The sequence below is a fragment of the Apostichopus japonicus genome, chromosome 13, assembly GCF_037975245.1.
Source record: "Apostichopus japonicus isolate 1M-3 chromosome 13, ASM3797524v1, whole genome shotgun sequence".
NCBI classification, from domain to species: domain Eukaryota; kingdom Metazoa; phylum Echinodermata; class Holothuroidea; order Aspidochirotida; family Stichopodidae; genus Apostichopus; species Apostichopus japonicus.
Genome location: NC_092573.1, coordinates 19,567,756 through 19,586,138, shown reverse-complemented (window position 1 = coordinate 19,586,138; position 18,383 = coordinate 19,567,756). Strand labels below are relative to the sequence as shown.

Sequence of the window (18,383 nt, the reverse complement as noted above, 5' to 3'; positions counted from 1 at the left end):
TACACTACGATCAAGCAGCCGAACCGAATTGTACAGTGTGGATCAAGCGTGTGTTCAATAGCATAATATGATGGGGTTCCACGATACGTGTTACAGGCGGTTCATTGATAGCAAGCGAATCATCGCTGCAAGAAAACGGATAGTACCAGAGGAGAACCCAAATGATTTGAAACGAAGAAGCTACGGAAAAGATCGAGGCAACCAAGCAGAAGCTCTGGGCCTGTTTCACTAAACTCGACTTACGCACACAGGACTTAGTGCTGTGCGGACTCGACTTACACTAAGATGCGTCTTAGTAAAGTACTGTTTGGATCTCGGTGTCACAAAACTGTTCTTCAATAAGACGCGTCTTAAGATGCGTACATTTAATTTTTGTTGACTTGAACGAGGCTGTGACCTTTGACCACGAAAAGTTTTAACAGTTCATCGCACGAACGAACCTTACAATCGCGAGAAAGGGAAAGGTAAATACCAAGTAAAACGCCTTTTATAATCACAATATTTGGCCAAAACTTATGTAATATTAATATGTTGACGTCAAATAGACGGAGAGATTTCTCATGCAGTTATCGAGACATAAAGTTGTCTCCTTCGTTGTTATTAATAAGCTACAGTGCAGAGTTAATGGGACCAAATAGCCTAGTAACCATATTTAGCACTTTAACCGTAATCCAAGCATAGGCCAAGGGTTAGCAATTATCAGTATAACTTATAAGGCCTAGGCGTACTAAGTACTATGCTTATGTTTTCCGAATCCGAGTCAGGAAGCCGCTAAGGCTGATCGCGAGGAACCCACACTACATTCCTCTTCAAGGGCTAGGCTAGTATGGGCTAGCATTACGTAAAGTAGATCATAACATGTTTCAAGTTACTACTATGACCAATACTATACTAGCCTACGTAGGCATAGTTATACTGCTAAAGCCTACATGCTACAACTTTACAAAGCCAAAAGCTAGTCTATGGGCCTAGGCTTAGGTAGGCTATGGTGTCAGTGCCCAAGGGGCTACTGTCGCTGCAATGTACTGTAGGCCTAGTAGCCTAGACCTACTTACCTTTTGCCGCCATGAATGTTCACATATGCCAAGCCTATTAACAGGAAAGCTTTTAGGCTAGTAAAGTGTAGGTTGTTGAACGTGAATGCCAGTCCTATAAGAAATTAGACCTAACATAGGTTGCATAGACCTAACCTGACATTAACAATAATACTAACATTACACCGCTACTCACTGTGCTAGTACTAGGACTAAGATTTTACATGTCAGTGTTACAGTTAGTGGTCAAATCAGAAGAGCACATTGTATCTTGTTGCCCTAATTTTCGCAAACAAATATTCCTCTTCAGGGAAAGCGAAAACGGTGCCCTGATTTCTCAGAGGTGGAAACAATGACTTTGGTGGAGTTTGTCTCCACTCACAAGGCACTGCTCATTGGCACTGGAGGGAAGGGGTCCAGTAAAGATGGGAAGATGAAGGAAAGGTTTGTGAATTCCAGAGCAACCATTTTGTGTTCAAATTGTGTGTATGTTTTTTTGTTTTGTTCTTGCAGCTACAGCTAAGAGATTCCACTATGCAAGACTTGGTTTTATAATAGCCTGAGTAAATCCCTTTTTTTTAATTAAAATATCATTTGAAATGTCGGCAGCCATAAAATATCACTTTAGAAGTTGTCAGATGACTGATCTTGAGTGATATCTTGAACAAAATCTGTTTTCCTTGGCTTTCTAATGGATGCCAAGGTGTGAAATTTATATTTTATTATGGAGAGGCCTCCTGTTATCATGTTGCATATAGCAGTGCTGGTTTAATTTTTTTTGGGGTGCTGGTGCTATTGGATGAAATATGAATTTGAATTAAATTTGTTTAACCTTTATCATACTCAACAGAAACTGGAAGGCAGCAGCGATCCTGCAAACAGTACGAATCACCAGAGAGAGACTGTGGATGCAATGCCTTCGAACCATTCAACCTCATGGGCTCAACATTCAGGAAGGACATGTGACTTACCTTTCTTCTGCTTCCTCACTCCTGTCCCCCCCCCACCCCCTCCTGTCACCCATCTTGTAGTAGCTCTCTTCCACCCTTTTTTCTCCACACCTTCTTTCTTTATCTTTCTAGTTTATTCCCTACCCTCTTCCCTTAATCCTATCTTTGTCCCTCTACAGTTTATCTCCTCCTACCTCTCCTCTTCCCCTGCTGGTTTCTTTCATCTCTCGATCCCTTGTCTACTAATCCTCTTACATCTATCTCTTATGTTTTTACCCTGCTCATTAACCTGTCTGTATTCTGTGCGTGTATTTGTCTCTTTTGTTACTGTTACTTGTCATTCAGCCTCTGAAGATGATCCTGCTAGGATCGAAATGTCAGGCCAACTTACTTTTACACATTCTCTTACAGAGGCTCTTTAGTGGATAAGCAGTTTGCTAACAGTTTTGTTTCATTTTGACTTCAGCATTTAAAAAAAATCAAACATGTTGTTTGAATATACACATAATTACCCCATTTTTTTCAGGTCAAAGTTTCAACAGGTGTTGGGGTGAGGGTAGGGATGGGAGGTTTTGAGTGGAGGGTGGGCTTATAGCTGGGAGTTATGGGTGGGGAAAGGTGTGCAAGGGTCAGGTGGTTTTGAATGTGGAGACATATATTTTTGTATATTTTCGAGTTAAGGAGGGAGTGCTCTACTCATTAAGCCATAAAGGTTTTTTAGAACACTTCCTTTCAAAACACTTTGTGTTTATTTAAATTATTATTATCACCTGAGTGTAGTGATAAAACAAATAAATACATTAAATGTGATCTGTAATAGTACTGTCATGTATTAAATATCTAAGGTGGCAGGTTTAGTGGGCTGTTAGTGATTAATTAATTTTTGCGTATTCATACTTTTGATCCATCTTTTACTTTATGGTTAATATATAGTATTACCCTGAGGGTTACCAGAAAACTATTGTGTTTGTATTCATTTTGGTATACTTGTACTTTATCCTCGCAAAGGTAGTCGACTCATTGCATAAGCTGAACCCCCTCTGATCAACTGTATATTGTGGTTACATTACAAGCACATGTCGGTTCTTAAAGTATGTGTTACATTAGTTTCTCTAAATTTCCCAATATTTATCATATTGACAGGTGATTTTGAATAAAGGCAAATAAACACAGCTTTTTGTAAGATGAAACTCGGTTAAATTTTATTGTAATCATGTTTTTGGAATTCAAAATTGCCAGTACTTTAACACAACCATGGTAAAAGGTAGTTTACAGCCTGCTGTGAACTTCCGAGCAATCTGAGCGGCCATTGTTGTAGTTGATATTATTCGTGTGTAGTGTAGTTTGTGCAGACTTAGCAGGTTTAAAATTGGCGCCAATTCGATCACATGACCAGAAATACACTAAGATCAGTCCCTAATTCTCGTCAAGACGAGACGTAGACTAAGTCCCGTTAAGCTACTTAGTGAAGAGTGGACTACGTCTTCTACGCGACTTAGTGATCTTTGTGAAACCGGCACCAAGTCCTATTCACTAAGATGCGTCTTAAGACCACTAAGACGCGACTTAGTGCTTTGTGAAACAGGCCCCTGGTGTATTGCCTGTACAGTTGACTATATCCGGGAAAAGAAACTCATACATTACTCGGCGTTGCAAACGGGTGCAGGACAAACTGTAGCAGGCAGAGACTTTTGATGGAGGTAAGCTTAAGCATACTACACGACTCTACTTGTACTTCTGTGGCATAGTTGCAGTTTTAAGAGAAGTTGCATCATGCAACATCAGGAGCTCTTGAGGGATAGATCCCAAGTCAAAGGGCACAGTGTTGGACCTGAACATAATTAATGGAATGGTCGTCTGATTTGTTTTATTATTTAGTGGAAGGCATAGGAACCTTTTTTTTCAAATCCTTCATCTAGGGCATTAGCCTAGGTGTAAATACGGGCTTCATATTTTTCTTAGTGTGGCCCATTATTTAAATGACAGAGATATTATAGTAGCTAGAAAACTAAGTGTAACGAAAGTGGAATAAGGTTAGGTTTGCAAGGTCTCATGCTCAGCCTGTCTAGCTTTACCAAAATGAACAAGAATCTGACTCCTTTATCATTTGTAACAGCTATAATCTACCGCTGTATCATTTAAACCATAATTTTAAGAGATAATTTACTGTAAAAAAAAACTGTTTTAATTCTTCTTAGCATGACACTGGTTTGCAAAAATTTGAATGTGTCTTTGTTCGTCCATAAACGATGAGCAGATCACGCGGTATATAAATGAAAATGTCTTTGTTTTTACTTGTTCAAACTTAAATCTTTATCAACAGAAAATGCAAAACAATCTGCTTTTTTATTACATTTTATTAAAGGATTGCTTCGACAAGCAGCCGAACGGATAAAAGATGAGCCCAGTTTGATGCATATTAGAGGGAAATACTGTGCTGCCATTGAAGTGAGGTACCACTCTCTATGTTATAAGAACTACATACGATTCTTGACAGCAAAGGATTGATGCACTCTTACCAGAGGGACATGGCAGGCACCTTCAAAATGATGACCTTATAATCACTTGGATGACGAAGCAACCTGCCCCAGATGTTTTGCTTCATTGTGTCAGCTGTAGCTGTAGAGTCGGCAAATGTGCATGACCTTTGTTAATGTAGAAACTGCATGAACTTCCAAGAAGATGTTGAAATAGTTGATGCAGGGAAGATGATTTTGAGGATGAACTGTAATGGTGTTAAATCTTGATATCTTGGTCTGAAAGTTTATTCAAGTTTGAAGTTTGTGAAGAGGGTTAACTTTTCCTAAGTCATGTTGTCATTATTTTGTTCACCATAGTTTAAAGGAACCAGAAAACATGATCTTATTCGTATGTTCATTTTAGCTATTATGAGTAGTTCTACATAGATTACCCTACCTACCAGACACCTAATGATAAATATCCACATTTTCTTAAATCTCACTCTTTTTTTTCTGAGAGGGGGAGGGGAGGGGGAGGAGGAGGGGAGTGTTAAAGGCATGCGTTACCTCTTGAATATTCACAACTACATTAACTGATGACCATGACGCAAATACCGCGTCCTGATACCAGTCAGAGGTTTATACACCGTTGTTGGGGAACCATCGTCTCTCACCCTGTTCCAATAATACGGTTCTTTATTTTTTTTTGCCGTAACATTGCATGCGTTACCTGTTTTATTCCTATTGTTAATACGTTCTGTGCTTCTGTTCAAGTTTTGACTGAAGAATATTCAAGTCTTTAGTGACTTTCATTCATCTATTTATCTTCACTTCTACTATGGAATGGACTTTACCTTTTCCATACCATATCTGACTTCCATCCAGTGAATTGATGTGGATCCTGTTATAACTAGTACAACTGTCTCTTGATGAACTTTTAATCATTTAGTAATTCCGCGCCACGCCTTTTGATGAAGCACTCGTTATCTCGAATAATCGCAAAGGCCTATCTCTACTACACCATAGAGTTCATCGACTTCAGACCCAGTCTTAATAGATAAGTTATTTCTTTCTATCTGGCGCCTTAAGTTAACTGTCGTTGTTATTCACTTATTTGTAACATTCACCTTTATTATTCATATTATTTGTAGAATATGGAACTATTTTTATTCAAAATACCATTCGAAACCTCGTCCATCTTTTCTGTTATGCGTTAACACCCTTGGAAACACTTTCTGCCGGAATACGAATTATTTACATGTCGTTTCCGTAACAGGGAGGAAGTACCTATTTATTACAGAAAATTATATCTGAGTCTATTAAAAGTGGTACATTTTTATAATAAAAACCCTTATTAAGTTATAATGTGTAAAAATTGTATTTCATATTTCAAAGTTGACAGTGTGTACTTAAACCATTTTGGAGAAAATGGAGTGGGGGGGGGGGGGCACAACTTGTAATGCCTGAAAACACCGCTCCCTGACCCTTAGCCCAGAATGCTCTCCCACTATTCTTATAAACCTGACCCAACTATTATACAAAATACATAATTCAGTCATAGTTAAACATTATATTAAAAAAAAGTGGTTTGTATGAACCACTGTACCAAATCTGACGTTAGGGTGTTCCAAATACATAGCATCGTAGCACGTAACGTCTATATAACATACCCAATTTCGAGAGTGCGTTGCGAAAATACTGCAGGAATTTTTTTTGGAGAACTTTTGATATAATGTCTGTGATGCATTGAACTACCCAAAATGCCTTAAAAATCTAGTCCTAGTATTGCTGGAAAGAAACTGCTTTGACAGCCTCTCTTTTAGTTTCAGCTGATGGCCTAACAGTGCTTCCCACGTTTTTCGTGGAAATTCATCCTCAGAACTATATCCTGAAAACGACTTGGTTTCTAGATACTACAGTGTATGGCAGGTATGGTAAACATATACATAAACTAACCTCTAAACAGTATATGCACAACACTACAGGCTATGGAGATGTCCGATATATATGTAATCATTACAGTATCAAACCAATGGCAAGCTATCACCTCAAATGTCATTTCACCGGGCGAGAAAGCTGGGGAAGCGGTGGGGGTGGGGTGGGTAGTAATAACACATAGCTGATATAGTATGTATACGGTATAGATGGCTCATCATGTACCCAAGTTGTAAGACGGTCGAATGGTTGTTGGAGATGGGCAGGACTCAATTTGTCATACGTAAATACTAAGAGGCCTACCATATAACTCGCGTGTGGATATTGCTCGAAAGTTTGTAACACAGCTGTATTTACCATGTTCTTGAAAATTGAAAGAGAATCTCATGGAGTGTTAGCTCAGTGGTTAACGCCGGTGCCTTTCAATCATAAGGTCCCCGGTTCGAGTCACTCCCAAATTAATCTATGTCGTCCAGTTACAGAGTTGTTGACAATTAACAATTCATAATCATGGGCGTTAAATATGAATGTAAGAGACTGACTTCGGTCAGCTTGCGGCCTTGATAAGCCAATGAGGCTTCTTCGCGAGTTCCTGCTTGCAGGAGGATCTAATATACATACAATCTTCCATCCAACAGATACGTATATAACAAACCAGTTGTAGGGCGCAGCGTCCTAAAGATAGGTTTGATTGATCCAGATGGTGAAATAGAAATTAAAGAAACGGATGTCGAGCAGGTAATTATGTCATATTCACATGTACATCTGTTACTTAATATAGTTTTACGTTTAATTATTTTTCATGGACGTTTAATTCTCTAACAATGGCGATGCAACTTAAAGAGATTATAATGTATAAATACTTACGTTGGAAATCCATTCGCATTGTGGTACCGAACTGATTAGTTCTTTGTTCCTGGTGACAAGTCATGAAGCAGACGTTACGTCACAGTTGATTAAATCATTCTGTCATAATGTTGCTGGAGAAGATAACTTTAATTAATGTTACTATTATTTGCCTTTAGTTGTTGGATGGTCAAGCACGTCACCACCGAGATATCAACATATTGGGAGACGACTGGTTTGATGAAAATGTAGGCTGTAGCTTGTACCTGGAGACCACCGTATATGAAGAAGCCACTGGTCGTTTTCAGAGTGCCTCTGATACATCAGTTAAGATTGTCAACAGTCCATACATCTTCAGTCGGGAGAGGACTGTGCAGTACTTCAAGAAGGGTTTGCCATTTCAAGTGAAGGTACAAAAATGATTGAGTGTGGATGACCTTTATGAGTTCTAAGCAGCTCTCATTATGATTACCAGAGGTGGAGAGAGGGAGAGAGAGAGGGGTGGGGGTGGAGAGATGGAGGATGTGGGGAGTGGGCAGACTGTTGAGAAACTGCTTGTCTTCTGTAACTTAAAAGTTACAATTTAATTTGTGACCTTAGGTCAGTCTTAGGAGAATAAAAGAAACCCCGGTAATGTACAGTATGATTAACATGAATTTATCAATATTATAATTTCCTTATGTTAATCAACTTTTTTCGTAGGTTTCAAACCGCCCAAAATTCCGTTGCGATTGTGTAATTGTTTACTTCTTGTTCCATAGACTGATTTAAAGTACACAAATGGACGGCCAGCACCATTTGTATCTGTAAGATTGGTCGCAACTTGCAAATTATCCGATGACACGAGTGTAAGTCTTCGAGATGAATATAATATGTATGGCGAAGAGAGAGAGATCATAGACAACACGGATATCCAAGGAGAGGTTAACTTCAACATTTACGTACCAATCGGTTGCGAAGAAATCACCTTTAATGTAAGCAATATTGATGTGTTCTTTTTTCTTAATTTACAATCGTGCTAGGCCACATATGGACTTATAAAACTCTACGTCATTTTAACGAAATGTTTTTTGTATTAACATTATAACAGTTAGGATCACATACGATTTATATATATATAAGTGCTGAATTGTTACTACGATAAGTTAGTCGTGCACCGTAATCCACCCATGGACTACCAGCAATGAATGTACTCTTCTATGAGGTAACTAAGTCTGAGTGCACCAAAATGCAACACACTATACGTAATCCACCCATGGACTACTTACAATGAATGTACTATTCTATGAGGTAACTCAGAGAGCACCGAAATGCAACACACTATACGCATTGCACCCATGGACTACCAGCAATGAATGTACTATTCTATGAGGTAACTCAGAGAGCACCGAAATGCAACACACTATACGCATTGCACCCATGGACTACCAGCAATGAATGTACTATTCTATGAGGTAACCCAGAGAGCACCGAAATGCAACACACTATACGTAATCCACCCATGGACTACTTACAATGAATGTACTATTCTATGAGGTAACTCAGAGAGCACCGAAATGCAACACACTATACGCATTGTACCCATGGACTACCAGCAATGAATGTACTATTCTATGAGGTAACTCAGAGAGCACCGAAATGCAACACACTATACGCATTGCACCCATGGACTACCAGCAATGAATGTACTATTCTATGAGGTAACTCAGAGAGCACCGAAATGCAACACACTATACGTAATCCACCCATGGACTACCAACAATGAATGTACTATTCTATGAGGTAACTATGAGTGCACGGAAATGTAACAAACTATACGCATTGCACCCATGGACTACCAGCTGTGAATGTACTCTTCTATGAGGTAACTATGAGTGCACGGAAATGCAACACACTATACGCATTGCACCCATGGACTACCAGCAATGAATGTACTCTTCTATGAGGTAACTAAGTGTGCACGGAAATGCAACACACTATACGTAATCCACCCATGGACTACCAACAATGAATGTACTATTCTATGAGGTAACTAATTGTGCACCGAAATGCAACACACTATACGTAATCCACCCATGGACTACCAGCAGTGAATGTACTATTTTATGAGGTAACTAAGAGTCCACCGAAATGCAACACACTATACGCATTGCACCCATGGACTACCAGCAATGAATGTACTCTTCCATGAGGTAACTAAGAGTGCACCGAAATGCAACACACTATACGTAATCCACCCATGGACTACCAGCAATAAATGTACTCTTCTATGAGGTAACTTAGTTTGCACTGAAATGCAACACACTATACGCATTGCACCCATGGACTACCAGCAATGAATGTACTCTTCCATGAGGTAACTAAGAGTGCACCGAAATGCAACACACTATACGTAATCCACCCATGGACTACCAGCAATGAATGTACTCTTCTATGAGGTAACTTAGTTTGCACCGAAATGTAACACACTATACGCATTGCACCCATGGACTACCAACAATGACTATGAGGTACCTAAGAGTGCACCGAAATGCAACACACTGCACACACCTAATCCATGCATAATGAACTATGTTCTAGTATGTGGTATAGCTCAGAATTATGCGAAATATAACTCACTGCAAATAATTAATTGTGTTCTAGTAGGAGGTATAACTCAGAATAGAACGAAATACAAATGGCTGCGAGCAATGAATGTTTTCTTGTATGCAGTAACTCAGTGCACCAAAATACACCTCACTGCGAATAATGAATTGATTTCTAGTAGTGAGTTTGAACTCAGAATACAACGAAATGCGCCTCACAGCGAGCAATGAATGTTTTCAGCAATATTTTTTTTCTTCTCTCGTCAGCTCGTCACATTTGATCAAAGCTTAATAGGAGGAGGAGCAGAAGAAATGAACAACAACGCCAATTTGTCTTTTGTACTTAAACCTTATGAAAGCCCAGCGAATGGAAATGAGTATCTATTCATACGAACGCCGCCGTATTATTATTATATCAGTGTATGTTTTTTTACAAAATTTGCACGGACATGAACCCACACAGAAAATGTATTAATGTCGTACTTATTCAATGTATAAACCAGTCTGTATATGCTTGATCATGGGGTCTTGTCTTCACGTGAGTGACAATGGTCAGCGCTCAACTCCACGGTGATGTATTTATTATTTGTTTTGGATATATTTTCATGTTCTGGTACGTACTTGTATATTTATGATATCATTGTTCCTTGACATATGATCATATGACTGGTGTAAAAGGTATAGCATATGACTATGACAATATGTAACGTAGCCGTATCCTTGACAACAATTTCTGAGGCTTCAAAACATCCGTCCACTAAGAACGTACTTGCAGAAAATGCTTGGACATTGATTTATAACGTAGCTCACCTCGTGTCTGGCAATAACAGAAAAGTCATTCACCTGATACGTATTTCATTGTCGGAATGAGTTAATTTCATATTCTATGTTAAATGAATGTTTTGTTTAATGACCTGCAGTGATTAACTATGAAATATTTCATATTTTTAGTATGGAGATGTTTTAGACCTGGAACTTTTCTTGGTACGACAACGCATTGATATTTTTATTCATGCTTTCGTAAGTGTCATAACTAAATAATATCATATCAGAAATATCTATCTATCTATCTATCTATCTATCTATCTATCTATCTATCTATCTATCTATCTATCTATCTATCTATCTATCTATCTATCTATCTATCTATCTATCTATCTATCTATCTATCTATCTATCTATCTATCTATCTATCTATCTATCTATCTATCTATCTATCTATCTATCTATCTATCTATCTATCTATCTATCTATCTATCTATCTATCTATCTATCTATCTATCTATCTATCTATCTATCTATCTATCTATCTATCTATCTATCTATCTATCTATCTATCTATCTATCTATCTATCTATCTATCTATCTATCTATCTATCTATCTATCTATCTATCTATCTATCTATCTATCTATCTATCTATCTATCTATCTATCTATCTATCTATCTATCTATCTATCTATCTATCTATCTATCTATCTATCTATCTATCTATCTATCTATCTATCTATCTATCTATCTATCTATCTATCTATCTATCTATCTATCTATCTATCTATCTATCTATCTATCTATCTATCTATCTATCTATCTATCTATCTATCTATCTATCTATCTATCTATCTATCTATCTATCTATCTATCTATCTATCTATCTATCTATCTATCTATCTATCTATCTATCTATCTATCTATCTATCTATCTATCTATCTATCTATCTATCTATCTATCTATCTATCTATCTATCTATCTATCTATCTATCTATCTATCTATCTATCTATCTATCTATCTATCTATCTATCTATCTATCTATCTATCTATCTATCTATCTATCTATCTATCTATCTATCTATCTATCTATCTATCTATCTATCTATCTATCTATCTATCTATCTATCTATCTATCTATCTATCTATCTATCTATCTATCTATCTATCTATCTATCTATCTATCTATCTATCTATCTATCTATCTATCTATCTATCTATCTATCTATCTATCTATCTATCTATCTATATATATATTAACGCCAACCAAATATATCGAGCTTCTTTATTTTGTTATGTCGGACATGAAAGTATTTTATTTATGGCTGTTTCACCTCCCATTAATGATTAATATATTTTTTTTATCTCATTCGAGATTCAGGCTTTCCTCATTTAGTTGTTTTACTGTTATATATAGGATTAGGATTTATAATATGACTGAAACTTTTTGACAAGTTTTTACGATAAACACTTAAATTCGCATATAAACCATAATAATCTTCCTTTTTTTGTGTATGACAGATAATTGCGAGAGGTAAGATTTTCCATATTGAAAGCAAGCAGGTTGAAAATGATGACGGATACCAATTCAGAGTCACACCGGAAATGATTCCGAGCGCCCGAATCGTCGCTTACTTTATTGGGGAAAACAACCATATCATAGCAGATTCTGTGAGATTTGAAGTCCAAAGAAAGTGTTACAATCATGTAAGTTATACATAAACGGATATCCGCTGCCTATATACGTAAAAGAAACACATAACTAAAATGATGGTTGAATAGGCAATTTTAATATACGTAAACGCAACACATTTCTAAAAGGATGGTTGAAACCCCTTCTTTAATATAGGTGAAAGAAACACAATCTATGATGGTTGAAAACCCAACTCTGTTATACGTGAAATAAACTCATTTCTAAAAGGATGGTTGAAAACCAACATTAATATACGTAAAAAAAACAAAAACAATCTAAAATGATGCATGTTGAAAACCCAACTTCATACGTAAAGTAAACACATTCTGTAATGATGGTTAAAAACCTACTTTTAATATTTTGTTGCTGGCTGTAGATATGTGTTTTCTCATGTAAACCTGTAAACCATGTGTTGTTGGAGAGGGGAGTTTCACTACCAGAAATGATTTTACGTCGGGCAAAAGGAACGGGATTTTTTAGCGAAATTCTAAATTCCCATTAGGAAGATCAGATACATCGTTACGGATGTATGTGTATTGGCGGGGGAAGGGGGGGGGGGTTGTGGTGTAGCGATCCCAAGAAATACTTGGACCAAAGCAGTAGCTCTCGTGGAATTTTTTGCGATTCGTTGGGAAATCATGTCGCTCTTCGGGAAAACAAAACCTTCTAAACTCTTGTCACAACGACGATCCACCCAGGCCGTTGGGTAGAAGGGTGGTCGGCGTGTTTGTCGGTATGAAATTTGTACTGTCTGAAACATGCATTTACATTGATGTACCTTTCCGAAAACTATCACAATTAAGTTTACTTTCTAAAAATATCACTTCTGTGATGCCAGATAATCACCCGTAGCTTGTATCAAGAACTTCGAATATCTGGTGTTTCTGGCTAGCTTGAAAGCATGATATCTCAACAACCACAAGTTGAGTCAATATCATACTTGGTAGGTTTATGCCCAATGGCGAGTAGATGTGCCCTAGTCTTTGTGCTTCCCATCTTATGAGTATTAACGAGTGGGCGGGACTAGAATTTTTTAATAGCTAATATCTCTTCAACCGTATACGTCCGATTTAGTTCGTACTTGGATATGGTGATGTAACTACATAGTATGTAATGTATAGTAAATAAAATCTTATATGCGCACTTCGCGCGATGCATCTGTGCGCTTTACAAACAATCTAGAATATACAATGACATAAAACATTAAATACATAAAACAGTCAATATATAAATACCAATTACAGATATGACCATGTTCTTTGCAACAACAATTGTTTCCTTATTAATAATCGTGAGTGGATGGGGCTTAATGGAAAGTCGTCGAAATAAGCTTGTTAAAGGTATCTCCAACAAACACAAGTTGAATCAATGTCATGTACTTGGGAGACAGATGCCCTACGATGATCAGATATGCACTCTTGGTTTTTTTTTTTTTTTGGCGGGACTTGCCATATTGTTCTTAAATGTCAATATCTTTGCAACCGTATGTCCAATTTATTTTATACTTACTATGGTGACGTAATTACATAGTATGTACATGTTCTTTGCAACAACAAATTTACCTAGTTAATATTTATGTATGGGTGGAACTTAAAAGGAAATTGTTAAAAACAGTTTGTAAACACGATATCGCAACAACCACATGTTCAATCAATGTGATACGTGGTAGATATATGCCCCATGATGAGTTAAAGTGCCCTATTATTCTTCGTTCTCATCTCATGAATATTAAGGAGTGGACGGGTCTTAATGTAAAATTTGGTTCATACTAGCATCGTGATGTTGGTACATAATAACACAATCAGTGGGTGGACATTAAATTTTTAATCAGATATCTCGGAAATTAAGCTTCAAACATGTACTTGGATAATACAATGTACTTGTATTGATACATGATACATTTGACCTCGTTAATATTTATGCATGTATCTGTTTTATACAAGTCACTAAATATACTTTCTCAACATGATGACTGATTCAATAACCTTCCTCATATGTGCCACATTAGTCAATGTGCACAATGTCCTGAATATTAACATGGGTAGCTTACCGCACTATGTATAAGTTTGGGCATCGGAGCCACTAATCGTTTTCGTTTTCTGGTTCAAGTTATTAAATCTGCACCTGGGAAGAATTTCCATTTTGATTTCTGGTCGGACGCCGAATGACACGATGCGATGGTCATTGTTTGTGTATGTGTGGTATTTTATAAAATCGACTGACAACTGGAGCTGTGGGACATAAAGAACAAAGGCCTATGTAAGAGGGTTAGGTCATCGTTTGTAGGTAATACAATGAAAGACAATTATATACGTGCGGGCGTTTATGGTGCGCCTAGTGTGCCATAAGTCCTGAAGTTTTGAAAATGAACTGAGCAAAACTAAAAAGCTGCCTTTGACGATGCCACTACTTCTGCAAGTTAGATCCTACGTTTAGGCTTAATTAGACCTAGCTACAGTAGGCCTAGGCCCCTACAATACAAGCTTCTGTTTTCATGCCTTCCTATCATACTCACGTCCGTGTTTCGTCAAGTTGCCTTGGGAGTTGGGACCCTCCACGTGCCTGGCCTCAAACACAATAAGTAAAGCAATTGGATTTATATCTCTTCCAAAATTGGTAAAGTAGCATGTCAGGGTAAGGGTAACAGCTAATTGCTTGATTTGTATCTACAATACGTCGCGAATGACAGGTGATTTCTACATACAATTCTACATGTAATTCTCAACCATTTCTAGGTGGTTAGTCCATGTAATAACATACATGTCTAATCGCTACTAAGCTTGTCGAAATGTATGAACTGGGCTTTTGGATAATGGGGCCTCTGCATATGCATATATAATTTAATCATAGCACGAAAGCCGACATATGTCGATTTTTTAACAAATGCATGGTGTCTGAGCTAAGAGTATGGGTGATTGGAAATGAGAGACCCATGGACATGACCAACAGAGATGTTTCGTGCCAACATACCCCCCCCCCTTCCCACCGCCACTACCCAGTAATCGAACGTCTTAGTGACGTCCATACAGGCTAGAATATAACATCACATTTGTTTCTTTGTGATGTTATCATAACAGATATGTATAATGGTAAGTTAACTGATGAAAGTATATTTCGATGCATAAATATTTCAAAGATTTTCTCAAAACAGGTCACCGTAAGAGTTGTGGATACGGACAGAATACTGGTACCTTTTGGAGAATACGCGGAACCGAATAATCCAGTCCTATTTCGGATAACTGCTAAACCTGGTACCAAAGTATCATTGATCGCCGTAGATAAAGCAGCCCTTCGTTTGAGAGATTTTCACGGGCTAACTAGAAAAAAGGTAACGATTGTTAGAAGACTATTTGGCAATTAGGTAACTATAGGTCATACTTTACATAGTCTGATACACAATACAAAACTCTATACGTTATTTAGAGGTTTTAATGTTATGTATGAAATAGAGACCGTTTCATCTCGTTAAGCCTGACAACCGGTCTTTCGATCATTTACCATGTGATGATCCCCACTCGCTTCTCAAAATAAAAAAATAAAAAACATTTTTCATTTCGACCGTTGCTCTGGTTACTGAGAGGGCCATAATACGCTACAATTATCAACCATTTACAAAATATCATTGCTTGTATAGGATAGAGGATAGAAAAGGTTAAGAGAAACTATAAGATAATTACAGCCAAGATGTACCTCAAAATGTTTTATATTTTCATTTAGATGTTTTCAACAATGGACACACAAGACACTGGATGCGGTCCAGGTGGTGGAAAGACCTCCGAACACATTTTCAAGGTATTGGAAGAAAAATTGACATTTTATTAACAAACAAAAAAAGCAAATTCTTTAAACTAGTAACTGATAATTCCTAAACCACACACGGCATGATTCCAAACGCATTGTTGATTTGTCCGTCCCAGTTCGTAATATTGAACGAACTATCTGAACATGCTTTTCAAATGTTGCTACGAATATACTACCTGTATTATCTGTTATTACAGAATGCTGGTGTAACAGTAATGGCCAGCGATGGACCACTCAACGTCGGTGATCGAGAAGGTCTGAGAAACATTTAACTTGAAACTTCACTGCATGCATGTTTAAAATCACTATCGTTAAAATCTTAATTGAAACGTTAACATTAACAATAATAACAATGATGATGATGATGGGATTCGAACCCGGGCCTCCCGCTCTGTACGCGGACACCCTAACCAACTAGGCTATGAGCGCTGATTGTATGTCCAGAGGTTCGAAACCGGTAAAGAAGGTCGTAATTTCACAGTAGGCGTTTGACATCTGTATCGAACAATACTAGTTCTGTTTTTGGTGACATATTTTCAGTGGCGTAGGAAGGTACTTTTGAGTGGGGGGGCTGAAGACTGATGGCCAGCCTGGGGGAGGGGTCTAAGGGGAGGGGGTGTCCCCCTCCCCTTTGGAATTTTTTGCATTTCCAGGTGGCCTCAGATGTAATTTGGTGCAATATAGCACACTTCAACACCCACTCCATTTTGTAAACTTAATTTTGTATTTTCACCTGGCCTTAGATGCAATTTGGTGCTCCAAATGAGATTTTTATTCTCATTTGAAAATGAAAAAGGGGTTTTCTGGCTTGCGAACCGGGGGGGGGGGCGGAATGATACTTCCGCCCCTCCACATTTTTCACTGGGGGGCTGGCGCCCCCCCAGCCCCCCCGGTTCCTACGCCCTTGCATATTTTGCCTTACTCTGGAGTTCAAATATGATGCTAACCAACTCTTTTCATTAACACACACACACACATATATATATATATATATATATATATATATATATATATATATATCTGTTTCAAATATGGGGGGGGGGACATTTGCTTGGATGCAGGCGAATTACTATCAAAGCAGAGCACCACCATTGGTTGGCGCGCAGCGTACAAGAAAATTTCTGGTTTCTATACCCCCAAGATCACCGGAAATGGCACTTCTCGGGCTTGAAAATGACCAACCAGATGTACACTTTTTGCCTGAGAACCAAGTATTTTCCAATAGTTTTTTTTCCATCCATAACCTTTTCAAGGTTGTCACCAGTCACACATCATGTTCGACCTCATCGAATGTCCTGTGGTGTCCTGTGGATCATTGCTTTTGTAGGTAATACTACGTAACGGCCCACAATACCCGTCAGCCCCACTTTTCAAGGTTTTAAGCCCATTATTTGTTCAGAATTTGAAAATTCACATTTCTCGTGAATAAACTCACTTCAAAACATACCCATAATGTTGCAAAAAGTGTCATCTATGGACAACCAATATAGAAAAGCCTCCTTCAACCCCTAACAGACCGGTTAATATTACACGAGTAGAGGGAAGTATGATGAAGAATGTTCGTCAGGAAATTTTCAAAAATTCAGACACAGTTAATTTATTGGTGTACAAATATTAAAACCTCTTATAAAGGCTTTTATAAAACTTGGTTGAAGGAAATGAAAAAATACCAGATATTCCGAAACCGAACACTACACACATAGGCGTAGGAGGCCGGGGGGGGGGCTGCTTGGCCGACTACTTAGCCATTACTAATGTAAAAGAGAATTTGACATAATTGGACCTCCATGCTTTTTCTCCATCTACATAAGACATTTCGTTGTTTACATTAGCATCCCGCGGTATACTGCGCAACTTGCACGGACCGTACGGTACTCGATGGCATGCGATGTAATAACCGATGCTTGCTTATATTTCGCTGAGCGCGCGAAAAATTTATCCTATTTTTCGGGCAAGTCGTTACAGCCCCCAAATCAAATTGGGCTCCTACGCATTTGACTAAACACATCGACAGTTTTTGAGGCTGTTCATCATGGAACCGCCATTTTCATGCTCACTGATATGATGTGATATCTGCTGTGTGCTTTACAAATTCGAACAGACGCGTAGCGAAGAATTTGCCAATGGAGGGGCGAAGCCTGTAGGCAAACTATCATAGCGTAGCGCCACGATGAGTTGGCGCGAAGCGTACAAGAAAATTTTGGGCAAAAATGCCTCCCATATCGCTGGAAATGACACTTTCCAGGCCTTGAAAGTTGCATCTAAGCATTTTCTATTTTAAAATTACTAGTGAAATCATAAAAAATATGCT

At 38.0% G+C, this 18,383-nt stretch overlaps 1 pseudogene; it reads left to right on the top strand.

The window, feature by feature from the left end:
- LOC139978530 (complement C3-like) overlaps positions 1–18,383 on the top strand; it is a 74,817-nt pseudogene that overhangs the window by 15,405 nt on the left and 41,029 nt on the right.